Source organism: Rousettus aegyptiacus, unplaced genomic scaffold, assembly GCF_014176215.1.
Source record: "Rousettus aegyptiacus isolate mRouAeg1 unplaced genomic scaffold, mRouAeg1.p scaffold_m13_p_4, whole genome shotgun sequence".
Taxonomy (NCBI): Eukaryota; Metazoa; Chordata; class Mammalia; order Chiroptera; family Pteropodidae; genus Rousettus; species Rousettus aegyptiacus.
This window is the reverse complement of record NW_023416307.1, coordinates 133,181,189-133,208,816: the sequence shown is the minus strand read 5'-3', so window position 1 is coordinate 133,208,816 and position 27,628 is coordinate 133,181,189. Positions and strand designations below refer to the sequence as shown.

General features: G+C 43.3%; 1 protein-coding gene and 1 pseudogene across 2 annotated transcripts in view; one reads left to right on the top strand and one right to left on the bottom strand.

Moving 5' to 3' along the window:
* The window catches only part of RFTN1 (raftlin, lipid raft linker 1), a 186,575-nt gene that overhangs the window by 19,630 nt on the left and 139,317 nt on the right, over window positions 1-27,628 (top strand). The gene's annotated exons all lie outside the window — the stretch shown is intronic.
* LOC118601843 lies at window positions 2,860-2,978 on the bottom strand (annotated as a pseudogene).

Here is a 27,628-nt window from a genome sequence, read left to right as displayed (position 1 = left end):
AGCATACCATAATTTATTTAGAAGTTCCCTTTTATTGGACATTTAAGTTATTTCAGGCTTTGGGCTATTATAAATAATGTTATGATAAGCAATGCTGGACATAAATCTTTGTGCACATTTCTGATCGTTTCTTTAGGAATTACTGAGTTAAAAGACACAAACGTCAGGACTCTTGATAAATTGCTTAATTGCCCTCTAGATAGAGCCTGTTTGTATAAAGCACAAATCTGATCATACCAAGCCCTTGGTCTAGTTCCCCTGGATGAATGAAATAGAGGTTCCAGTGAGTGCTCAGGGCTTTGCTCAGCGTGGCCTTGCTCTTTATGGACCCTCCCCCAACTAGTCTCCTGGAGCAGGGGTCCCCGACCCCTGGACTGAGAACCTGTACCTAGGAACCGGGCCATACAGCAGGAAGTGAGTGGCAGGCAAACGAGCAAAGCTTTATCTGTATTTGCAGCCACTCCCCACTGCTGGCATCACCACCTCAGCTCCACCTCAGATCATCAGACATTAGATTCTCATAGGAGCACCAGTCCCTGGCGCCAAAAAGATTGGGGACCGCTGCCCTGGAGGATGGCGTGCCTTGGCCCTTGGCCTTACCGTCTTCCCCCTAGGACCCTCCCTCTCCAGTCTCCTTTAGCACAGGCCACTCCTCCACACAGGGCTTGCCATACCCCTCACTGTTTGCCAGAATCCCACCTACCTGTTAGTGTTCCTGCTTGGAATAATCCTTTCTGCACACTGTAGTTTGTCAGTACCATCCTATGACACTTTTATTACATGTATTTTACTTATTTGTGTTTCCTTGAGGACACAGGCCAAGCCTTGCTCATCTTTCTGTTCTTTCTCGTTCATGCTTTCTAGCTGAGTATAGTGTCAGGTACAAAGTAAAGGTTCTCCTTCAAAGTAGATGTTACACATGCTGATTCGTTCCCTGGCAGCCTCTCAAGTTCTTTTCCAGAAGTTCTAATGGGGTTATTCATCATTGCTCCAGGACGGAGCCAGTATTGGTTGAGGGCCTACTATGTGCCAAGTCCTGTGATGGGCATTTTATTTCTTATTGCATTCCCCCCAACTGTTTAACTTTGCGGAAGTATAATTTAAGTTCACTCGACTGCAGGTATTTAAAGTGTTCAAGCCCCATGAAACCATCATCTAGTCAAGAGGTAGAATATTTCCATCACCCCAAAAGTTTACTCATGCACCTTCGTAATCTCTCCTTTTTTAATCTGCTGTCTGTTGCTCTTTGTGTCACTGTTTTTATTTGACAGAACTTTCTATAAATGGAATCAAATGGTCTTTACTCTTTCTGGTCTGGCTTTCTCCACTCAGCTTACTTTGAGATTCATTTATATTGGTTGGTAAGTAGTTCATTCCTGTTTTATCTCTGTGTAGTCTTCTATTATATGGATATACCATAGTTTTGTTTTTGCTTTCACCTGTTGATGGACCTTTGGGTTATTTCCAGTTTTTGGGGATTACAAATTAAATTGTTGTGAACATTTGTTTTTGTGTGGCCTCTTACGTCATTTTATCTTCACAGAAACCCAGTGAGGTATGTGGGTACACTCCTTCCTTTCTTGCAGATGAGGAAATAGATACTTGGAGAGGTTAAGTGACTTCTCTAAAGATACAGTGCCAGGAAGTGACTGAGGCAGAATTTGAATGTAAATCTCTTGGGTATCGAAGCTCTTTTATAAACTGCAAGGTGCTAGACAAATAGGTATTGACGCCATTTAGAACTTTCTTGTTAGAAAACTTGTGTTGTTATCTAAAGGCACGTAAGAATGTTTCTCTTTCATATGGTTTTGGCCATAGAAGATTTTTAAGTAGCACTTGATGTGCTTATTTTCCATAGAGAAGATGCTCATCTGACTCTTCAACAGATTAAAAATGGGGGAAAGTATGTTGGCCCACTTCTACCTGGTGGCTTAGGCTGGAAGGGGACCATGTGCACTTTAAAAAAAAAACAACAACAACAAATCAGAGTTAACCCCATTTTGTTTGTCCCTTGTTTCTCACTTGTGGGGTTGGCAGAGGCAAAAAGCATCAGGAATCTCCCAGTGAAGCACCTAAACTGCCAAAAATCTCAATTCTGGGTGATTTGATCAGGTCTTAAATTTTTAATTAACTCCAGTCATCAAGGGATGAACTTGCCCTTTGATGGGTTTCATTGCAGATAGAGGCCCATAAAACATCACAATTTCTGCAAAAACGGTGCCTCGTTATGCCTTTTACACATGCGTTTTGCCAACTTCTCAGTACCAGGCCATTCTCACACCACTTGACAGCTATCTATGTTGGCAACACGGGAATCAGTGTGTTCTATATGTGTTTGGCGCTGGGGACAGTTGGCACAATGAGTGATCTGTATAATGAGGCCAATGCCCAGGGCCTGATCTTTGCTCGAACTGCCTAGTCCTGCACTGTCCAGTACAGACACCACCGGCCACGCAGCTATTTAAATGTAATAATTAAATTGAAATTAAATTAAAAATGCAGTTCCTCTGTCACACTAGCCACACTTCAGGTAGTCAGCAACCCATGTGGCTGGTGGCCACCATGTTGGACAGTGCAGACAGGAGACACATCACCACAGAAAGTTCTGTCGGGTGGTGCTGCTCTAGTCTGTTTCTGAAGGAGGATAACTCAGTTCTGGGTCTGATTCTGCATCTCTATTTCAGATTAACATGCTGTTTTTATGAATGTTTGCTATTGGGTTCACTAGGGACTATAGGATGACAGTTTATTGATCCCACAAATTTTCTTTCTTTTAGGCAAGACAACCCTTGGTTGACCTCATAGATTGCAAGGATCTTGTCAGCTTACAACCCCTTATTTTTTATTTTTTATTTCTTATACCTACAGCACCTGGTCTTCCTAGGTGGTCTCCCAACCAAGTACTAACCACGCCCGACCCTGCTTAGCTTCAGAGATCAGATGGGATCAGGCTTGTTCAGGGTGGCATGGCTGTAGACATTGATTCCACAAATTTTTATTGAATGTTGACCTGGGACTAGATGTTGTGTCCTGAGAACATAGGGGTGAACCAGACAGGAGGTTTATCCCAGTTGTCTTAGTCAGTTTGGCTGCTATAACCAAATGCTCCAGACTGGTTGGCTTAAAGCCTAGACATTTATTTTCTAACAGTTCTGGAGGCTGAAAGTTTGAGATCTGGGGCCAGCGTGATTAGGTTCTGGTCAGAGATCTCTTCCTGGCTTGCAAATGTGTCCTCACATGGCTGAGAGACAGAGATCTCTCTCTCTATCATGTCTCTTCTTGTAAGAACAATAATCCTATTGGACTAGAGCCCAGCCCTATCCCCTTTTGACCTCCTTTATCCTAATTCACTTTCTTACTCCTAACATAGTCACCCTGGGGGGTGGGGCTTCAACATTTGAATTTTGAAGAGACACAGTGCAGTACACTAGTCTAGAATGGTTCAAAATCTCTTACACATGAAGCAAGTGGTTTTAGTACCCAATGCTAGAGTGATGGTGGTAGAGGGGATGCAGTTGTCCCCAGTCTTATGGGAAGGCTGTGTGTATCAAGGAAGGCTGAGGTCTGCAGGTGGATTTGGAGTCACCCAGGCAGAAGAATGCGGGTGAAGGAGATGATCTTTTCAGGTAAAGAGGACAACCTATGGGAGGGGCCAGAGCCTGGAGACAACATTGCATATATGGGAAGCTGTCAGCAGTTTGGTTCGATTGGAGCGTGGCTTTGGGGAGAAGTAAATGGAGGCCAGGTGACTAAAGGTCTTAGGTCTTGGACTGAGGAGTCTCGGCTCTCTCGAGAATACTGAAGTTTCTTAAGGTAGGAAGAGAGTAGGTGACATCATATTCACATTCCAGAAAGACTGCTCTGGTTTTAGAATGAAGAAGGATGGAGGGAGTAAAAACTGTGGAGAGAGGAAACTATTTGGAAGCCATTAGAATCATCAGGCAAGAGGTGAAGGTAGTCTCAGCTGAGGGAGTCGCAGTGGGGACAAGAGAGGTAGATGGAATCAAGAGAGATCAGAAGGTGGTCCCAGGGTCTGACTTGCAGGTGAGGGAGCGCAGGGAGTAGAGGAGGAGGTAGGTTTGCTGGTACCTGAATGGCTGTTGCGAGGGCCACACAGCTGGATACTCTGATTCTGCGTTAAGGCATTTCAAACAACGCTTTCACTACCTCGTTCTAGTAGCCATGACAGCTGGCGGGAAGGATTATTTTTTTCTCTCTTGTTTTCAGATGAAAAAGTTGCCTTGGCTGGTAGCAAACACTAAGTGGGACCAATGTTTGAACTCTCTTCGCTCAGGATTCGTGTACTGCACGTGAGAGCTCAGTGCCAGCCGTCAGGCCTAGTGACTGGTCTCTCAGTGTGTTTGTTTGAGGTATAACTTGTATACAATAAAATACACCCATGTTAAGTGTATGATTTGATGAGTTTTGATAAATGTAAACGCCCATGTAACTACCACCACACTCAAAATATAGAGCTTTTCTGTCACCCCTGAATAGTCCTCTCACACATTCCCCTGCCTTCCCCAGGCTTCGTCTCAGACAACCGCTGATCTTCTGTCACTGTAGATTCATTTAGCTTCTTTTAGAATAACACAGGAACGGAAGCACACAGTCTGTATGCTTTTGTGTTGGACATCTTTAACTCAGCAAGCTTTTGTGATTCATCCATGTTATCTTATGTATCAAGACCTCATCCCTTTTTGTTTCTGAGGAATATTCCATTGTTTGGATGTGTTACAGTTTGTTTAATCATTCTCCTATTGAACATTTGGGCTGTTTCCAGTTTGGGGCTATTATCAAGAAAGCTGCGATGAACATTTGTGAACAAGTTTCGTATGCACATATGTTTTCATTTCCATTGGGTAAATATGCAGGCGTAGAATTGCTGGGTGGAATTGTGAATGTATATTTACCTTCATAAGAAACTGCCCAGCTGCTTTCCAAAGTAGTTGTACCATTCTGCATTTCCAAAAACAATGTATGAGAGGTAATAACTTCATTTTTTACATGTAATTATTAGAGCTACTATTTATTCAGCACCTAATGTGGTGTTAATCAATTTTAAACAAGCTAACAGTGATCACATGAAGTGCACGGAGTCACCTCCAGGTTATAAAAGAATAAACTAAGATCTGGAGCTTGGAGAGGTTATAAAAGTAATTTGTCCTAGGCCACCAAGCTGTTGGATGTTTGTAGCACATCCCGTCATCTTACTGAACAGCAGAGCCTTCACTTTGAGCTCTCTTGGTCCCTGAACTTCCTGTAGTAAGTTTGAACTAAATCGAAAGGTTTAACCATGAAAAATCTGAGCAGTAACTCATGCTCCATTGCACATCTCCGGCAAGCTGGTCTTCTGTTTCTCCTCTTAAACTCTTGCTTATAAAACATTCCCATGACACACATTACAATTTCTAGGATCAGTTCACATTGCCACATTTTTTAAATTCCCATCTTTGTGGTTTTCCTGTCTAAGAGGTCCTTAAGAGCTGACCTTTGGGATTTTTTTCTTCGACATTGTGCTGACCAGGCTCATACTTGGATTCTAGCTGCCAGCATTTTAGCCTTAAGCTCCATATATAAATTTTGTGTGGTCATGGTAATAACACAGGGTGATATTTGTTATTGAAAACATGCATGTTGTACAACAAATCATTTAAGGGTCCACTTTTTTTTTTTTCTTCCAACTTTTAGTCTGGGTAACCATAGCCCTAAACACAACTGTAAAAGCAGTTGATAATTATTGTCTATTTAAGTTGTCCATTTAATTTCTCTTCACAACCGTAAAAAGACCAATCTAAAAAGAAGGATAACAATTTACATTAAGGTTTAAAAATTAACAGATTAAAATATTTGAGGGCTGAGTTTGGGTACCTAATGGCTGCTTATAAATCCTGGCACTGTCTGATTTCATGGGTCATGAAGGCAGATGGTAAGCAGCTTCTAAGATGTCCAAAATAATGTTAACCTCCAAAAAAAGACTACAAGCCTTTAGTACTAATTATTTCCCTACAGTAGTGGTTCTCTAGCTTGAGGCTGATCAGAATCATCTGGAGGGCTCTTTAAAACCCAGAATCCCAGGCCCTAGCCCCAGAGTTTCTGATTCAGCAAGTCTGGGGCAAGGCCTGAGAATCCACATTTGTAACAAGCTCCCAGGTGATGCTGATACTGCTGGTCTGGGGACCACACTTTGAAAACCTTCACAGACCAGATGGAGTGCAAATTTCTTTTATCTGAGTGGAGATAGGAGAAAAAATAATATTGGTATGATTTTTTAAGTAAAACATAATTTAGTAACTACTTACATAGCTAACTACATATTATGACCAACTCATACTTTATTGCTGTGAAGTACCTTGTAGTATATTTGGAAGGACAGGCCATACTACTAAAAAAATAATTGACACAACAATTCTCCAACTTTGCTTTTAACAACTTTCATGTCCAGCTGCACCTCAGACTGATTAAGTCAATCTTGGGGAAGGGACCCAGACATTAGCATTTTTTGAAAATACTGGTGATACCAATGTGCATTTGTGGCTGAGAAAGAGTGAGCGGGCATTTGTGATGTGCCAAGTGGTCGGTGTAAGTGTGGGCGCCTCAGGTGGGTCACATGTGCTGAGATTTGTTTCCCTGTAGCCCTCAGGGCTGTCAGACTCTCCTGCAGGTCACTTTCAGTTCTCCAAAGCCCGGTTTCTTTCCCGCGTCCTGAATGAATGTGTGACATGGTGTAGGCTGGGAAGCCTTGGTACAAACCATTGTTCTAAAACTTTGGCAACATCAGAATCACTTGGGGGGTTGTCAGGACACAGAGCACTGCGCCCCTACCCCTGGATTTTGTCATTCTGTAGGTTGGGGTGGGGCCCACAATTTTGCATTTCTAGCAGTTTCCCAGGTGATGCCACTTCTTGCTGTATCTACTATGAAAACTGCTGGGTTCTTGCAATCCAAGAACACAGAATATCTTTTCATTTCTTTGTATCTTCTTCGATTTCTTTTAATAGGGTCTTGTAGTTTTCATTATTTAGATCCTTCACATGTTTCGTTAAATTTATTTCTAGGTATTTTATTCTTTTTGTTGCAATTGCATTCATGAGAGATATTGGTCTGTAGTTTTCTTTTTTGTGAGTCATCTTTACCAGGTTTTGGTATCAGAGTAATATTGCCCTCATAAAATGAGTTGGAAAGTATTGCCTCCTCTTCGATTTTTTGGAAGAGTTTGAGGAAATAGGTATTAAGTCTTCTTTGAATGTTTGGTAGAATTCACTGGTGAAGCCAGTGGGTAAAGGGAATCAAATATATAGTAGCTGAAAGAAACTGGACTTTGGATGGTAATCACACAATAGAATATATAGATGTCAAATTATAATGTACACCTGAAAATTATATAATTGTATTAACCAATGTTACCCCAATAAACTTAAAAAAATAAAAAGAAAAAGAAAGAAAACTGCTGGGTTAGACCAAGGGCAGGAAATCCACCCTCTACCCTGGCAGCCAAAAATATACTCCTTACCTGAGTCCTCCACATCTCAGTTGTAACTGAAACCCAGCTGTCCCCAGTGGATACCCCACCTCTTCAGGAAACCCTAAAATCTTAAATAGTTGTCTATCAGGAAAAACAACACTTCTCAAGCTGGCTCCCCACTATCTGTCTTTCCCGCCCCTCTCCCGACTGTCATCACAGGAACCTATTTACTGTTCCTGAAATGGAACCACCGATTTCCACCCCTCTGCCTTTGCATGTACCACATGGAACACTGCCCCTCGTCCCTGCCCCCCAAGGCTAACCTGGGTCCTCTCTCTCCTCAGGGTCCAGGAAAAGCTTCTTCTCCAGGCCCTCTTCCCGGAGAGCCCAGCCCTTGGCTGACCGACCACAGGCACAGCGGAGGACATAGGAGGGGAGGATGGAGGTTGGGTACGGGAGGTTGCATGGATGGGAATGAGTGTTGGCCAGGAGGGCTCAGCTGGAGAAAGAAGCTGGGTCTAGGAAACAGTTTCTTGCTGGCCCACAGGTTCATAGTTTGTGGTCTGGGGTCTGCAGACAGCCGCTTCTTGGCTAGGGGCCTTGTCTAATGAATGTTTGTGCCTTTCCCACTTGTCCAGGAGGGCATAGCCCAACTCAGGGTAGAGCCAAAACTATGGCTGTGGATAACACACACCAGGTGTATTGGGGGCCCAGTTACATTGCCAACATCTAGATAGACCATCATTTTCAGTTACATGGCTCATCACACTTAGCTCTAGCCACTCCACCTTAGAAACAGTCTGTTGGCTGTGGTTCAGCCTCCCTCTTGGCAATTTTCTGGAAGCTTTTGCCTTAATTAGGTCTCCACCACCTCTGTTCCCTGAATCCCTTTTCTGTTTCTTTTCCCTGCCCTTGCCAGTCTGACCAGGCCCCATAGAAATGATGTAGAATTGGCAACCTAGAACAGGAGTTAATGGACTGAGCTTGATTCTGTGATGTATCAGGGAGCTGGCTGGGAGGTGCCTGCAGGTGTGGGTTCCTCTTTACAGGGAAGCCCCACATAGGAAGCTTTGGAAAGGAAGGCAAAGAAATGGGGGGATGGGGTAGTTATTTGCATTACAGGAGGATTCTTGGTGTAAAGTGGGTTTCACCATGGGGTTCCTTTAGATGGAGCCTCAAGTAGCCTGAAGTGTTTGTTTTGCCATCCTTAATGAGGAATTTATTACTTCTCTCTAAATATGATACCTGCAGCTTTAGAACATAACAAATTCATCTATAATATTTGCAGCTCTTCAGCAGAATTGAACAACATAAAGTCATTGGCATGACTTTTTTTTAGGTAAAACAAACAAACAAACAAACAAACAAACCAATCTTGAAGCAAGGAGTGGAAGTGATGGATATAACGAAGACCCAAAGCAGTCCTGAATGTTACCACATAAGGCAGGCGGTCCCCCAGTGTGAGTTGTTGGGGGGGATGACTTATTACATCTCGCAAACCTTAAACTCATCCCTGAGGAAGGGTCCTCCTGCTGCAGCCTCTAATCTCAATGGCAGAAAGGTGTCCTGCTCCCACGCCCTCTCTTGGCTTGCTGAGGATCCCTGCCGATGATGAAGTGGGATGGGAGCAACAGGCTGGGATGACGATGATGATGATATTAATATTGTAAAAGTAACAACAGTAGTAACAGCTAAGGAGCCATGCACCATGCTTAGTGCGAGTTAATCCTCACAGGATTCTGATTTTGCAGATGAGGAAATGAGGCTCAGAGAGGTTACTCAACAAGCCCACGGCGAATATGTAATGGGGCTAGAATCAGAACTGAAACTTGCTTTCTTCAAATCCTTTGCTCTTAAGCAATGGTGGCTGTACCACAGGTCCTTCAGGGACAGCTCTGAAGTTTGATAGACTCTGAGCTGTCATTCAAAGACTCCAGCTGTGATGGCTCCCCCTTCGATTGAGCCATGCTCTAGGGAGAACTTACTGGTATGTTTGGTGAATCCTAGGTGTTGGACATGAAAATGGCAACTGAGTGGTAGGCTGTTTGGCAGCTTACTGTGTTTTAGCTCAAGTGTTCCTTACAGATCTCTAGGTGATTTTTCAGTCTTATCTATGGATAGGGAGGCCCAGGCATAGGGTGGGTCTGACTTGCAGGGCCACAGCTTGAACTTTGGTCTTCTCTCCCCATGTGGCTTGTGCATCTCGCTGGCGCTCAGGTCCCTCAGGGTCCGGGGGTTGGAAGCCACAATAAGATCACGCTGCTCATCATCTGTTGGGAACCACTTTTCTTATTTGCCGAAGTCACAAATGTTGATTAATAACCCACTGGAGTTTAATGTTAGCTTCCATTTGTTGCTGGGTTTAAAATAAGGCTGCTTGACCTCTAGCTCAGATTTGGGAGGCCCAGTCTGAACTTGAGTACGTGTGGATGGCTGCCACTTAGTCCCAGTTTTGTCGATGTGCCAAGCTCAGAGTTTATCCTGTGCCGAATATAGATTCCTCCTTTGCTGAAAATAGTTTGTGTTGTTGGGTAGAGAAACATTTTTCTTTCCTAGAAAATCGCTCCTTGCTCCTCTAGGTAGCATCGACTTCTGTGAAACCATCTGTTCTTCCAATACAATTTCCAGACTATTAGATTAAATAGTTTCTCCTGACCCACTTTCAGCTTCTGTTTCCTTTCACTGTTCATTGATAAATTGTGTAGCAGAGTTTTCACAGAGAGTGTGTGTGTTTGTTTATTTCTGTTTGGATAACAGCAATCGTTGGGCGCTGTGAATTTATTTAATTTCCTACCCATGTTTCACTTTTGTTTTCAGTTTCTGTAATTGCTAAGAATTGGTTGCATATTTTGTTTTTAAGAATCATGAAAGGAAGTCAGTGGCATGAGTTATGAGTTGAGGTTCTGGCTGGGAGGTGTGCTAAAAACAGGCCCTGTTTTTAAACAGAAGATGCAGAGTGGTAAGGAAATCGGTTCCCATAAAACCGATGGATACGCTTTTACAGAGTTCGTGGGGATTTTTAAAGATAAATGAGATAATATGTGTGAAATGGCTTTAAGCTTTTCCCAGCAAAGACGCTATATACATCTTCTGTATTATTGTTGCCTTTGATAATGCAACCAAGTCTGCTATTAGTATTAATGTTATTGTTAAGCGTTCACTAATGGAGGTAATAAGATTAGATTTAAGAGGAAGGAAGGCATTCTTCGCATTCCTTTCTTAATATGAAAACTCTTCTTGCTCTTTTCATAGCTACTCCAAATCCAGACTAAGAAATAACACTCAGTTTTATGTAACAATGGGCTCAGGGGTGTGTGTGTGCATGCGTGTGTGTGTGTGTGTGCATGCACGCACGCGTATGTGTAAGCAGTAAATTTCAGAGACTTAACACTGCCTTCAGTAAAATGAAATTCCTTAGTGATGACTGTTCTCTGTCAAAGCAAAACCAAGTTATTTTTCTGCAGGGATTCATAAAAGCAGCACTGTGGTGGTGGTAATAATTTTATCTAATTTGGTTAAAATGGAACAGAAAACAAGTCAATGTTCTATGCACCCTACTAATTATTGTTATCAGCAATGCTGCTTCAAAGAAATTTTGCCAAGAAATTTTATCCAATACTTTGACCAGATTTTGCCAATGTTTCAGTAGAAAGGAGGCCTGCTGGATTTTTTCCTGTGAAATATTTTCAGAAACAATTCTGGTGTGAAAAAGTAGGTGATTCTGGCTTCCAGTTTCATGTCACCGTCGTTAAGTCTAGAAAGTCATTTCCTTAGCTCCGTGTTTCAGACATGCCTTAAGCTGTTCTTTGTTTACAGGTCAGATCTCCGGATAAATAGAAATTATGTAGATGATGGGTACCTGCTACACTTATGAGCAGCTGAGAGTTTTTTCCATTCTGTTGCATAAACATGCTTTTCAGGTGCATATATATGACTTAATGGGAGGAGGATACATAGTTTGATAGTGTATTGGGCTCTCTTAAAAGAGAAAAGGGATATGTCAGTTGGGCATCCCAGGTGTAAATTCAGTGTCTTGGTAAACATGAGCATGTACGCCACTGTATGGAATAAATGTTGCTTTAGATGCAAGATTAGTAATATATTCCTAAGGGAGCTGGCATACTTGGTGAGGTGTACTTTCCTTAATGGAGGAAGCAGTCTTGGCTGATGGAATATTCAACAAAATTATTTCGTTGGATATTTATTGAATGAATACCTGCTCTTTCTCTGCAAAGATGAACAAGAAGGGATAGGGGGGAAATGTCTAAAACATCCCACCCAGTTCTGCGATATTAACGTCCTAGCTCAGTGTCTCTTCTTCTGTATCTGGAAACTAGTTCAGTGTGGGCACAGCCTTAATAGAGCCCACTTGGTATCTTGGAAAAGCGTCTACCTTGACTTATCATGACCCATCTTTGACCTCGCAGGCCCTGTATGGTTGGATATTTGTGTCTTGTTTGGTGAGCACAAGAAGACCCTGGAAATCCTAGACCAAGTCTGATCACTAGGCCCACCTAAGTGCAGCTTGGAAAACTCCTATGTTAGCGCCTCAATCAAACCAACTTCCTGGGGGTGAAGGACTCATCTGGGGGTGCTCGTGCCCACAAGTTGAGCTTTCGGGAACTTACTCAATGCACCCAGGGGTGCCCTGGCATGTGCTCCCAGGCTTTCAGTCCATCACAGCTCTCTTGCTTAGAAAGGTTCTGTTTGTCTAGGGCGAGATGATGAAGCTTGTGAAAGGAAAGTTACTACCGCTTCTTCCAAAAGCCTGGGCTGAGACGATGCCGTGGAAAGGGGAGAAGCACATGGAGGGCCTGATGGAGCACCTTGCTTTACCTCCCACACTGGTGGCCCAGCTGCTCCTTTTTCTTACCGCTGTTTCTTGCCAGTGTGAAAATCATAAGTTAAAACCAAAACTTTTTCTTATTTTTACTCAGTGGATTCTTATTGTGGACTTCATATAAATGGATTAGACCAAAATAATTAACATTTAAGAAATTTGCCTTTTCTTACTGATACCTTTTACTTTCTTAGCTGTAAAGTGAGAAGTCAGAGGTAGCTCAAGGCATGTGATAGAAGCCAATAACCCAGAGTGGTGAGGCAGCCGAGGTTTTGTTCTCCAAACTTGGAGAAATGTTGAAGTCCTTGACAGAGCCTGGAGTTGGGAGCTAAGTTAACTGATGTCAAAACAACTTTAAACTCAACTTTTCTGCTCTTAGTCACGTGATAGTGAGCAGCATGGCAGGCTCCCTCCAAGACAGCCCCTGGTGATCACGGCTGTTCACGGCCCTGTGTAATCCTCTTCCCTTGAGCATGTGAGGACCTAGTGACTTGCTTCTGGTGAATAGGATACAGTAAAAGTGATGGGATGTCGCTTCCAAGATTAAGTTATACAAAGCGGTGGCTTCCACCGTGGACTCTCTCATACTCACTCCTTCTGCAGGAAGCCAGCTGCCGTGTTGTGAACTGCCCAAAGGAGAGAGCTTAGGGAGGCCTTTTGCTAACAGCCCCTGTCCAGCAGCCCTGGAGGACCTGAGTTTTGCCAAAACCTGTGTGCATGAGCTTGGAAGTAGGTCCTCCTTGGACGGAGCTTTTACATCCCTTTGGCCCTGATGCCACCTCATTAGAGAGTCTGAGTCAGAGACACCCAGCTAAGCTGCACTGGATTCCTGACCCACAGAAACGGTGAGGTAATATATGTTTGTTGTTGGTTTAAGCTACTAAGTTTTGGGATAATTTGTTACATAGCATTAGATAACTAATACAGACATTTATGTTAGAAGTCTTGCTTCTCAATAACAGGCAGCATTGTGGAGTGGTTGAGAGCACAGATTCTCGAGCCAGACTTCAAATTCTGGCTGTGTCCCTTATTAGCCGTGTAATGTTGGGGAAGCTGCTTAACCTCTCTGTGCCTCAGTTTCCTCACCTGTGAACGGGACATGTAGTTTTGGCTTCCGGTCTCTGTATTTCAGGATGACTAGCTTGAAGGAGGTGGAATTGGGTTTTAATTGACACAATTCACAGTTCCTGCCACAGTGAATAGAAAGAAGGGGCCACATTAGTAGTTTTCGTGACCCTCTCAAGCCTCTTAAATTCCCACTCCTTGAGGCTCCCGTTTGGCCAGGGGCAATTTTCCAGAGCAAAGGGCGGCCAACACACAGCACTTGGGGGATAGGGACACAGAAGAAGGCCCCTTCAAGGCCATCAACAAGAGTGATCCCTGTGGTGACCTGCTAGTCCGGAAGCAAATGATCACTGTTTATTTTTCATCGTTGTGCTTTTCTTGAATGCCGTGAGCCACGTCCATAGCACCTCTAATTTCATGACATAGGCCTTATTGAGCAGAGTGCATCTCTTCTCAAGACCAAATTATACGTTTAAGAAAAGCCTTCTGCTTCAACCACAGTTATTCATCACCCTGGCTGTAAATTGCTAATCCTGGCTTCCGGCTGTGAAAGTCAAGATTTGTGACATTTAAGCATATTGATGGAATGCAAATGCCCTGTGGTTACCCTTCCACAAGGCCAGAGTACTTAGATGAATAAACGACTGAAGAGAAGTTGGAAGAGATGGGTATCCAAAGCCCTCTCTTAAACTTGAGAATTGTTCTTCACTGGATGCGAGCATCTGGTCACCCTGTGGGTAGTAATGGAGTCCAGCTCTTCCCAAATGTCACCTTTTCATTGTGAGCTGTTTACTTGTAGATAGAACTGGATTCTTTTTCTCCTTTCTTTTTTTCTTGTCTTTTCTTTTTCCTCCCTCCCTTTTTCCCTCCCTCCCTTTCTTCCTTAAACTAGATTCCTCTAATTCAGTCCCCTACTTACAAATAAGTATCCAATTTTTGTCTAGAGAAAGACAAATATATATAAATGATACCAGCTTTCCTCAGTTTTTGAGTTTCTTGTGTCTTCTTGCCGTTTTCACTTTATCTGCTCCCTAGCAGGAAAATAAAATTGCATTCGATTGACATGCTCTCCCACTGGGAACCCGAGATATATTACACCCTTTCTGTGTGTTCCTAGTTTTGATGAAATGGTGGAAAAATCTCTGGCAACCTTAAACGAGATAGACACTGGCAATTCATCCGGTATCAGGAAAGAATATAATAATTTACTCATTTTTCCCCATGAAAGAAACACCGTAAGAGTTGAGGAAGCTGATTCCATGTGAACACGAGTGTGCTTTAATGGAGATGCCACTAATAACTCACCTTAATAGTGTAATAGTTGCCGTTTTTGTGACGAAAAATTTGTCTCAACCCCTGCTTTATGGATGAAAAGTAGGATCAATTAATATTGAGTGATGACAGCCTCCCTGTGGAGAGAAAATGGGGAATCTTGGTGCCGTCATCCGCCTTGTGACTAAGAAATAGCTTTTCTTAATTGTACGGAACAGAGAAACCCAGGGGGATGTAATTCATTTCTCTCCAGCTTGCCATGCAAATTGAAAGTAAAGAAAAAGAACCGCAGGCCCGAGTGGGGAGTGAGGACGTGAACTCAACCACTGACTTGTAGGATTTGCTGGAAACAAGCGGATGGGCCCCCCCACCCACCCCATGGAGTCTCCCTTCACAATAGCATTGCTCTGAGAACCTCTAACATCACGTGAGCAGACTGTTTCTCTCTAATGGCGTTACGAAGCCCCTCTGCCTGGGAGGCTCTGCTCGCAGATCTCAAGGTTCATTCTTTCCCCTCATCTAAGGCTCTGCGTACATGCCACCTTCTCAGAGAGGCCTTTTCATACCATCCTGCCATAAACAGCCCTTCCCCTCACCCCTTTCACTTTCAACCTCCACTCCCTGCTTTCCTTTCTTCATGGAACTTGTCACCCTCTGACATCATAGTATTTTTTTGTTGCTGTTATTTTTGGTGTCCCCCAATTATAACGTAAGCTCCACGAGGGCATGACTTTGTTCGCTGCTAAGCCCTCAGAGCCTTAGTGCTGAGAGTGTTTGTTATGTGACTGACTGAATGAATAATTACTATAAAAACTCCACAATGCAGGGTAATTTAAAGATTCTTCACACCAGCCTTCTTTAAAAGTATCCTGATGTCAGGTTAATAACACAGAGCTGATCCTCGGAATGTGGTTTGGTGTCATTATCCTTATATATTTGTGCCAATAGCCAAAAGTCTCGATATGGAAACATCCACTGACATCATTCTCAGACTCTCTGTGACATGCTCTCGGAGGAACCTGTACATCTTCACAGGAGTGATCACCCTTCCATATTTGTTCGGTGTCTCCTCCTCCCTTGCTGGATTTTAAGCACCTTGAGGCCATTTCTATCTCATTAGCTGCTCTGTCCTCAGCATGTACCACTGAGCTCCATGAGGCTGCTTCTGGGAGTATGGCAAGATGCGGCAGGTTGGCACCTAGCTGCTGCCAGCGGGGCGAAGCACTGCAAACTGAAGGAGGTCTCTTTCCCCTCCCCTGCCATCTAACATTCATCTCGGGCCTTCACTGGCAGAATGTTATAGGAAGTCAGGTGGCAAGGAAGGAATGCAGGTTGCAGGGTCTTAGCTCACAACACAGATCAGAGTCTGGAAGGGTGAATGTGGAGCCGAGAGGCAGCAACTAAATGACCAGCACAGTCCATACTTACAACCTTGTGCACATTCTTGACATAACAAAACAACTTTGTTTCTGCTTAACAAGATGCAACTGTTCTTCATACAGTGCTTTTGCTTTTTCACTAAAAAAGGAGACAGAGTCCCAATTGGCAGAGAAGTGTCCTTCTATGGCCATGAATTATATTATATTATATTATATTATATTATATTATATTATATTATATTGAATTATACTTTGAATTCAGTCTGTAGAATACAGACTATACAAAGGGGACTGGAACTAGAAGAGGAATCAGCATCACTGACTATTGGGACCTGGCTTTGCCCCCAGCCAGCCCTTCTCCCTGCTGGGATTTATCGCCTGGTGGAATGTGCTAGGGATCCAGGAATCAAAATTTTTAGTTGTTCTTGCCCCACCCCATCTCTCTCTCTCTCTCTCTCTCTCTCTCTCTCTCTCTCTCTCTCTCTCTCTTTAGTTTCCCTTAATATTTACGGACTTGGAAGTACCAAGAGGTACCTCAGTGGATCTGGGTTCCATTTTATGGCGACATCCAATTGCCCCTTGAAAATTGAGATTACTGTCCCTAGCCAGTGCAGTAACCACTTTCTCTTTCCCTTTTGTTTCTGTGGCATTTGAAATTCAAAATGGTCAGGAGATAAGCTCATCTTCTAGTTGAGTGAAGCCATGGCTGTGTTGTCTGGCGGAAGCATTCCTTCCTTAGGAACCAAGACCTCCAAACCAGCCGATCCAAAAGTTATGGGGCTGAGAAGCAAAAAAAAAAAATCCAAGTCTGTTAGATTTAAGAGCAGAGAAGCCATTTCTACTTCCATCCCTTGATTGCTAGAACTGTATTCTGGCTGTGGAAGGAAGAGAACTGATCTTGAAAGAGTGAGCTCTAACTGGTCAGGATGTTCTCTTCCAACTGGCTCCACGGGGAATGTTGGACCAACAGATAGTGTGTTTTCCAGCTATCTACAGTGTTTTGCAAGCACGGCCACTAAGGCTCTTTTGATTTTAACACTGCATCACATGATGAATCAATGGTTTAACAATTGGATGGAAGCCTATTTTTTGTCTTCACCTCTTCTTGAGTGCTTTAAAGTGGCCGTCAGACACCCATAGATGTCCAGTTCATTGTTCCCAGCATCACTCATCACCACAGGGCCGGCCGGCTTCCTGGGGGTGTGCTGGCATCTTTCTCATGGCCCCAGGATCGGTCTGTGTTTATCTTGGAGAGCGGAGGGACAATAGCAGAAGCATTAACAAGTAATTAATCAGTGGCTATTTATCAATTCGTCACTCTGCACATCAGGGAATAGCGCTGGAGTGATTAAAAGCATGGGATTTGGTGGGGCACAGATCTGGGCATGAGGCCTGCAAACGTGGTGGGAGACTTTTTTTTTTTAATCATTTACTGCATGACCTCCAGTGAGTTACTTAGCCCCTCTGGCTCTCAATTTTTAACCTGTAAAATGGGGATTCATTCCTTGGGGTGGTTAGAAGAGTATGAAGTCATCAGATAAAGTGTTGAGTAGGCCGATAGTAAATGCTTAGTAAATAGAAACTATTTTTGTTTTACCAAATGCAAAGAGGAGTCAAATAAGAATTGTGACCTTGTCGGCCTGACAGGATTTACTGCCCAAGACAGGAATGATTTCAATGATTCTTTGGACCTTCCTTCCCTTATGTGTAAAATGAGGTTGTTTATCCTGATCCCTGTTCAGGGTCCCATCTGTCTGTAGGATGCTGGTAGACAGTGGTCCACCACAATGCATGGGAATGTGGCACAACCCAGGCCACGAGGACCGAAGGTGTCTTTTGGCTGAGGAGAGGTCAGTGTTTGCAGGGTATGCAGTGTTTGAGGGCAGCCTAGAGGTCGGTGTAGGGCTCGATGCCCCCTGAGGACAGGACAGGATAAAGTGAGGAGACCTTGAGGAGAAGAGGCTGGTTGGGTTGGGGAAAATAGTAATAACTTTGTATTGATAGAGTGCTTGCAAGAACGCAGAGTGCTTCTGTGGACCTTTCCTTATTCAATCATTTGCTAGTAGGGAACTCAGAGTCTTACTCAGAGAACTCTGGGTTTATCCGTTGGTGTGAAAAGATGATCAATTTGTGGAAATCTGGCACCTCTCAGCACCTCCGGTGGTCAGGGATTGTGTTATCTTGCCCAGTTTCGGGAGCTGATGTGGTTTACTTAGTGTTGAAATCACTATGTCGGAGGAATAGACAGGGTAATCACAAATTGAAATTGTTATTTGTGTGTGTGTGCGTGCACGTGCACGTGCATGTGCATGCGTATACAGGCACACAGTGGGAAATGGTGTTATCAATGAGGACGTTTATGGCCCACAGTGATTTCCCAAAACCATTTAGAAGGGAGAGGAGCCTCTGAAGTCGCCCCACCCAAGTGTGACCCTGTGCAGATGAGGAAACCGAGGCCATGGCTGGAGAAAGAACTAGCCCAGGGTCCGTCAAACTGGTGGCGCCAGCCTCTGAAAGAATCCAGATTTCTTGGCGACTTCTGGTCTCACTATGGCCCCATCTTGGCCACATTTCTCAGCTGTTGATCGTTTAACATTGTGTTAATCATTTCAGCTTCAGATGTCTCCTCCTGTGTAATTAGGAGACCAGTCTGTAGGCCTGTGAAGGTCATCATGTGTTGGGACAAAAGCCTGACTCTGTTTCAAACAGGAAATCACCTTTACCTAGAGTTGGAAGCAACAGAATTGCCTCTGCCTTGCTGAGGTCCCGCACTCCTTAGTCAGGCGGTGTTCCTTGTAATCCCAGACACTCTAGCTGAGTCTTCATCAATGCCTCCTGGTCCTGTCCTTCCACCCTACGCTTGTCAGAAATTCCCATAACCCTTTGGGCTTCTCCAAGTTCTCCCTCCTCTTTCTGGCCTCAGTTGTTAGATCGGGGTCTTGCTCTGAGATCTTTTTAAGGTTGTAATTGCTTCTCCTCCCACGAGGGCTGGGACAGAGGCTTCTGGCTCTGGTTGTTATCTGCTTGGGTAGGTGATCTCTTTTGCTTCCATACATTTGGTATTTAATGAATTCCTTCCTATTTTTCATTTCTCAAGCCCTGTACACAGTCATAGGAAGGAAAGCGGCTATGTGGGGAAGGACAGTTGCCTCGCTCAGTGGGTCCCTGTCCCAACACCTGTTGTTTTTTCAAAGGCAAAATCCCAAATTTTATAAACAATTATAACACTATTCATGTCATTCAAGCAAAGAAATATGAGTTTCCCACCTAAACTCCTGCGTAGTTGCCTTTTTTTTTTTTTTTTAAATAGCTTAAGCTACTTAATGCCGTATCAGCTGTTAGGGAAATGAGAAAGAAGAGAAAACTAAAACAGTGAATATAAGAAGCATAAGCAGAAGGTGCTTGGTCTCCCCACACCAAAGCCTGCAGTGAGATCCTTATATAAAGGTGCTGTTGGTGATTATGTGTGAGGTGAGTTCTGAGGCTCTGTGTGGGCACTGATGAAAGCGATTGAAGAAAAAAAAGAAAAGGCACTCATGCAAATTTCCCAGGTTCACCTTTTAAAAAGGACGGTGTTCTTCTAAGCCATATCTTGAAACCTTTCAAATTCAAAGGAATAAAAAAAAATGTTTAAAATTCTAATTTTTAGACATAATTTTTTGATGAAATTCGTGACATGACAGAGTTGTGATTTTTATGTTTTGCACATTTTATAATTCTTAAGGATCTTGGAATAACCCATTTGTAGTGCATTTGTGCTTATGTATAGAACTTTTATGAAGTGATTTAGAAAGGAAGAAATGGATCTACTCCCAGCTCTGTGATCGACGTGCCGGGCAGTGCTGGTCAGGTCACCACCCCCCCCCCCCCCCGCCACCTCTTGTTTCTTTAGCACTTGGCTCTGTACCAGATCTCTACATATGCTCTGAATGTGAATTATCACACCAATCCTGCAAGGCAGGTACTATTATATCAACATTTTCCAGTAGGGAACCGAGGTACAAAGAGCCTAAGTAACTCATGGAGGGAGACACAGCTTTTATGTCAGTAGGCCTGGATTTGAGTGCAGGCTGTCTTGACTTCTAAGCTCGCAGTGGTAATGAGTATACATACCATCTCCTCCCTCTGATTAAAATGGGTTATGACATGTGGCCCAATTTTGCTTTAAAAAATAATTTATGTTGCTATATAGGCATAATAGGCCTTGATTTATAATAACACATTATTTGTCTTTGTGACTTATTTAAAAACAGTTTCGATCAGAAAATCTGTCCTTGAGTATAATTCTGTCCTGTAAGAAAGGTCATGCATGTTAAAATGGTTTGTTTTATTGTATGGTTTCTGGGAACAGACATGAAAATTAGGGACCACCTACATTTTTATGTTGTAAGTATAGCATATGCAAAACTTATCAAAACACTTTTTGCTCACCTGGCCATCCTTTAGCTTTGAACAAAACTCTGTGAGGCAGGTTGGACAGATAATGGAGTGTAGTTATAATAGTTGCTTTAAAATCCTGTCTGATTATTCTAACTTCTAAGTTACTTGGGATTGGTCATCAGTGATTGTCTTTTTTTTTGAGAATGAGTCACATTTTTAATCACATTTTGGAATAATCTAAGATTATATCCTGGACATCGTGACTGTTATATTGTGGTGACTCTGGGTTCTGTTATATTCCTCTGATAATTGTAGTGGGTTTTTTGTTTTTGTTTTTTTGTTTGTTTGTTTTTGCTTCTTGTTTTTCTCTTTATTAGCAGGCCATTTACTTGATTGGATTTCAACCACAAAATCTGTCTCTTAGGTGGTGGCTCAAATCTCAGTTTGTTTTTTTAGCCTTAACTGGGCTGGTTGGAGAGAACTTCATGTATGCATGGTTAAGTGGTCAACCAGAGACTCAGACAGAGTTTATATACAGAGTTTGAGGCTTTTTCTTGTTGGCTCTCTCCTTTCTGAGATTCCTTCTTTATATTCCAGAAGCTAAAGTAGCCCTAGATTCTGTCTTCTGTTTCTTCAAGCTAGTAGGACTGTGGTTTTCTTAGTTTTAGCTGCCCCTGTGGTACAGACTAGGACTTGACCTTGAACTGAGAGCCATAAATAACAAAAACTTAGTGTAGTACCTTTCTTCCAAGAGTTGCCTTCCCTTTTTGTAGCTACCTTCCATGGCTCATGCTCCAGGGTCTCTCATCGTGTTTTGTTTTGTTTTGTTTTGTTTTGTTTTGGTGTTTGTCCAGAGCTCAGAGTTGTCAGCGGCAGGAGAGTCAATCTGATAAGTGCTTCTTCAGCCATACAGAAGTAAGTCTGGAAGGACAAATATTACCATCTTCATTTTAGAGGTGGACAAATGAAGCCGCTGAGGGGTCACATCTCTGAGCTTGTTGACAATGACCGAATACAAGTTTCTGAGCCTGTAGCCTGGTCCTCTTCTATCACTTCCCATCTGCCTCTCTTCACATGTGGATTGGCTTAGCAACTGTCTAAGGGAAATTTCCTTTCCATTTAAATGCCACCGGAAATATACCTGAGGCCCTCCTGCTGATTTTGATAAACCGATCCTTACCGGAGGCAGGCACGGTTGTGTGCCATGGAAAGAGCATATTTTTCAGTCTCTGATAGATCCAGGTTCAAATTTCACTCTGCTTCTTGCTAACGCACTGATCCTGAGCAAGTTATGTAACCTTTCTGAGCCCTCAGCAACATGGGGTCATTGTCAGGGTGAGATGAGACAGTTTATCGGGAGTGCCTGGAACAGAGTAGACCTTCAGGAAATGTCTCTGTGTCAACAGAAAGAGTCCCTGGGGCTGTATTTTCTGTGATTCATTGTCTCATTTTCCCATGGGGCTGGCCTTGGCTCTGTGTCCAGTCAGTGTTGGTGGGGGAGCAGGGAGAAAGTAAAAGCTTCACATTCAAGGTGATCAGACATCTGCCAAGCTCAAGGCCATCCTCCCTGGAAACCTTGGAGGGCCCTCAGACTCAATTGTCTGCCCTGAGCTCCTGATATTCTCCTCCTTTCCCTCTGTGGATCCTGTTCTCCCACTCTCCTGGAATGACATCTTGGAGTCATGCTTCGCATCTCTAGCTCCATTACCTTCTTCTGTGCCAGGCTTTTGTCGAAGGCTGTGGATCTGTGTTTGCAGTGACTATTAGTGTTGGCTTGTTTTCTCCATCACTATAACCAGTGCCCCAGGTTTGCCCAGCTTAGATAAGTGTAACAGCCTTGCAACTGGCTATTGTGAAATGCTTAATAATAATAATACTGTTTACAGTACTTAATGATAACAACGACAGCAGAACGACAAGAGCCAACTCATATAGCATTTACTACATGCCAGGAACTGTTCAAACCCTTCACACATATTAATTCATTTAATCTTTATGACATTTAATGAGCTTTGTATTCTGATTATACCCATTTTCGAGATAAGAAACTACTAGAGGGTAGGATAGCTAGGATTATATATCTAGGTACCTACCTCCAGAAGTCATGTCCTTGACCATTTTGCTAAACAGCTAGGATTTTCTTTCTTTTTACCCGAAGCCAGGCAGGTAACTATGGGGTAGGAATGCTGTTATTCTTGTACTTATTTGGACCTGGAATAGTCAGGGAACTCAAGGATTGTTAGTGGCCTATTGCCAAAGGAAACTCCACCTTAGTGGCCTGCTGTCAGATGCAGTTCAGGCAGGCCGAGTGATGGCAGTCTGGACCGGCCCTTTGCCAGTATAGAAATGGCTGCACGCCTGCCTTCATGGGTCAGCCACAGGAAGGGGAAGCATACGTACCCTTTTCTGACTGTGTCTAATTATGTGGCATTTTCAGTCTCAGTTATAAAGATTTAATTGCTCTATTGTACCAAGGCATCGGGGCCTCTTATAAGTCAACTTTTACGATTAGTGATAATTGGCTCAGCTTGAATTGGCTTCAGCTAGTTGCAGTTTCTTTACTGTTTTTAATCTGAGATCTGACTTTAGCCTTATCTTTTTTTCTGAGTAAAGTTTTTTTTTTTTTTTTTAACTCAAAATTCTGGAGCTGTATGTGAGGCAATGATTCAGCCTTTTTCTCTATTCCATTACTCTACACATTAAGCATCTAATCTAAAGATAGTAAAGATACAAAAAAAAATCTGAAAGGGTTTTGGTGGCTTGGAAGTGAAAATGCTACAAAAGGGGAGAGACATGTTCCTCTCATTCTGTCATTTCTGTTAGGATCTGAGGCTGGATTACAGGGTGGGGGCATATTCAGCGGTCATGGGGTGTAGACAGACAGCCTCTAAAAGAGCCCTGCTTATCTACCAGAAACTCTAGACAGAACACAGTACATCAAACATTAACGACAGTGAGGATTTGGAAAATCCTAAAGATAAGTTTCCAAATGAAAAAGATGAAAAGCTTGTCGCCTGAAAGGGAATGAGGTATGAGCCACATAAATTAAGCCAACAGGATTTCTAGAAAGCGAAAAGTGTGCTGAGAAATCGCCAGCTGTGGAATATAAATATATCTCACCCTGTTATCCTTCTGGGGTCTGTAGTCTCCATATTGATGTCTCTGTGTTTTGAGTAAGCACTTCCTGAATGTTCCAGTCTTTGAGTCTGGAGGGTTTGATTTATGAAGAAAAGATGACTATAATGAATGGGAAAGGTTTGTTGAGGAATTAATTTGGGATTAGTGAGAGTGAGCCTGTTTCTCCCAGCCTCTTTCCCCAAAGTGTAATCTCCACGCCAGTTGTGACTGACATGCGGAACTGGTGGGGGTGGGGGTGAGAGACACCCCGCTTTACAACTGGCTGCCTTGCAGTGTGGTTTTGCTCCCTGCTCTGGCTGCCAGTGCTGTTCGCTGTGAACTGCTCTCATCCGTTTCTTCCTTTCATCCTTCCTGCCTTCCTTCCTTCCTTCAACTGAACATTGTTTCCATTTGCTTTTACCTCCTGAAGCATTGATGTTCATGAACCACTGTTAACTTTTTGAATCTCTAGCTTCCCTTCCGTGAGAGCATGCAATTCATCTCTTTTGGCGACTCATCTTTGTGCTTTTCTCTGCTTTGCCTTTAGCTGTGGGCCTTCCCAGGGCTCAGGCCTTGCCTCCTATCTCTTACAGAAGCTCTTCCTGGGGCGGGCATGTGCCTGGCATGTTGAAGAACAGGACACAGTCAGTATATCCGGGCCTAAGTAGAGAAAGGATGATGGACGGCAGGACCAGAGGTAGCAGGGGCCAGTCCTGACTGCGAGGAGTGTGGCTTTTCCTCTGAGTGCCACATTGTCCTCTGCAGCCATCTGAGCAGGGATGTGACTGCTTTCCGGCTGAGTTTATGAGCTGTGTGGACTCTGCATAAATAAGGCATTACTGACCTTTTGTTCTTTGTCCCCACAAACTGAAAAAATCGAGATGCTATCATTTCTTTTTGTCTCCCTTCCTGCCATTTCCCATGCCAGCATATCCACTCGATTCTCCTTTCCACATCTTTCTGTTCATCCCTCGGTCATGTTCCTCCTAGGGCTCCCTTGTCCCGGCCATTAGCTCAGGAGTGGACAGCAGTAGTGGCTTCTTCCTGAAACCCTTGCCCCTCCACGTTTCGCTCATCTTGCCATGTGACTAAATTCTGCTCGTAACACATTTTTCTCCACACCAGTAAGGTGAGAATTGACCTTGAGGTCTGTCATTTTGGTTCCCCTCCTCATTAGCCACCCCTCCTTTAACCATAGTGATGTCCCTTTCACCCTCGCTCCCTGTCTCTGTGGCATAATTACTGTGTCTTGCCCTGTGGTAGGCACTTCCTGTCTAGAGAGAACTAGATGCGAGGTGTTTTAGTTATCTTTTGCTGTGCCACACGCTACCCTGCAGTTGGTGGCTTCAAACAATGCCCAGTTTCTCATGCGTCTGGGCTTAGCAAGGCAGTTCTGCTCCATGCGGTGTCAGCTGAGGTCACTCGCATGGCTGCGTCAGCTGGGAGCTTGGCTGGAAGGCCCAAGAAGGTTCCACTCACATTCCTGGCAGTTAGTTGACAGCTGGGGCATTTCGGTTCCCCTTCCTGTGCAATTGCTCCCACATCTCTCATGATTGAGCTGGATCCCAAGAGGGTAAAAGTGAAGCTGCCATGTTTCGGAGCCTAGGAGTAGAAATGGCATAGTGTCACTTTGGGCACGTGGCTGTTGGTCAAGGCAAGTCACAAGTCCAGACCTGATTCCAGGGAAGGGGAAATAGACCCTACCTCTTGATGGAAAAAGTGGCACGTGCATATAGGGGTAAGAGGAGGTGGCGGTGCCCAATTTTATAGACAAAACAGTTACATCAGTGAGCGGGCCTGCAGTACTGGTGGTTGTAGCTGGAACAGAGGTGTGCTTTCATTCATTCACTCCAGGTTTGCTGAATACTTCCTATGTCCCAGGAGGACTTATTATGCAAAGGAGAATAAGGCCGTTTTCCAGAAAAGTGAAATGTATCAGAGTTTGATCTACCTCTAAGAAGCCATGAAAATTGTTCTTTCCCTGAACCCTTTCCTCCTTTGAGTTATTTCTCTGCCAACTAGCCAGGTTGAACTTTTTAATAAAAAATCTGGTTAGTAATTTTTGTTTTTAAAATAAATAACTCTGTCTTTAGCTTATTCTCTATTGGGATACCTGTGTTTTGCTTACCAATTTTCAAAGCTTTTTATATATTGAGGGTTTTTAACTCCTTACTCTCATAACCTTTGTTTAATACTTGGTGGCCTTGAAAATATTATATGCTGCAGTGGTTTCATGCATTACTGTGGTGTCAGTAAATGACTGTAGAGATTTTATAGATACTACATTTTTTTAAAGTAAGTACTTTAACTTTTTTCCTGTCAAATTCAGAAGTAGAAACGTGGTCCTCAAGTAGAACTTTATTCCTCTGCCAGTTGGGATGGTGGGATGATGCGTTCAAGGAGTTCTTCGCTGCAAGAGCAGAACAGACAAGACAGAGTGGCTGAAAATGAGTTCGAGGGGAGACACAGGATTGTGGAGCTGTGTGTGTGCTGCGTTCAGAGCCTTGGACTCCAAAACCGGATGTTGGGGAGACAATGAAGAGTTCAGAGCCTGAGTGACACAGAACGATGGGCATTTAAATGGCTCACTCGTGAGAATGTGAGCCATGGTCTGCTCTTGTCTTTCTGTCTCTGAGAAAACCTAAGCTCTGGGAGAACCAACTTTGGAATGCCATTGGGGCCCTTTTCCTTCCGCCAGTGTTTGCTTTTCTCAGTTCTTAGAGAGTTTGTGCTCTTTCTTAAGGGCATGATTCTCTTATTTTTATAAATCAATCTTTTTCTTCTTTCTTGCACTTTGGTTTGCCCTCTCCAGCGATAAACTCATTTTCCCTGGGAAAATAGGGCTCCATAGTTTGCGAAATGCAGACATTTCCACTCAGCCTTCTGCATAAGATATAGGGAACCAAAAGAGACTAGCTGCCCTCAACAGGTCACACGTACACGCACACGATCTCTCTCTCCCTCTCTCTCTCCCCCTCGCTCTCCCCTCCTCCGTGTGTGTGTGTGTGTGTGTGTGTGTGTGTGTGTGTGTGATTTAATTTTGGCGATCTCATGATTCCGAAATTTTTAGCATCTATAATTGACATGGGGTGCTAAATTGCACCACTCATCAGATTGTATAGTTTTATTAAAAAGAAGCAAATTACCATGTACTTGTGATAAGCAGATGAGGGGAAAAAGGAAGATGGCTTTTCTTTCAAGTCATTGTTAAGTGTGGAACTGTATCAGATTTTTTTTATTGTTTTGTTTAATCAAGGATAGTGTGTGTGTGTGCGCGCGCGCGCATGTGTGTGTGTGTCTGTGTGTTTGTCTGTCTGTCTGTCTGTCCCTCTGAGCTCTGTTGGGGGACATTTTTTTCCCCCGCAGCTCAGGGAACTGCCTTATGAAAACTTTCAGCAATCAGATGGATACAAATTGAACACATTCTTCAGGATTCTTTTCATTTTCTCAACAACAACAACAACAACAACAACAACAACAACAAAGCCCTATGAAATATTAGGACTTTCTTATCTCAGAGCAGCCTCCTTGAAGACTCGCCCTCTATTATTTGTTTCAGCACATTTCCAAGGTGACTGCTGAAATTCCCTGAGTATTCCCAAGATATTGTATTTGCTTGGACTTAATTTTCCATACTGGGACTATCTGGTTAAAAATCATCCCTCTCTTCCTGTGTCAATGTTTAAAAATTATTATAATAAATCATCGTGATGAGAAGCAAAGTAGAAGAATGGAAAGGTGGCTAGAATAAGAATCAGGGGGCCTTAGATTCAATCTTCTCTCTAAAGAGTTAACTTGCAAGTCACTGAATGTGTCTGAACCTCAGTTTCCTCCATATAAGATAGGGCCTAGAACATTTACTTTGCACATAATGTAGTCTCTCTCACAACTCCCTAGCTCTGCCCTTGTGGTGTGAAAGCAGCTGTAGACAGCATCTAAATGAATGGGTACGACTGTGTTCTAGTAAAAATTTACAAAAACAAGCCATGAAATGGACTTGGCCTACAGGTCATAATTTGCCCACTTCTGGTTTAAAAGATCAGAGTACTAAATACTGCCCTATTTCCCCCCTTACATTTATAAAGGGAAAATTAAATATTGTCGTAAAAA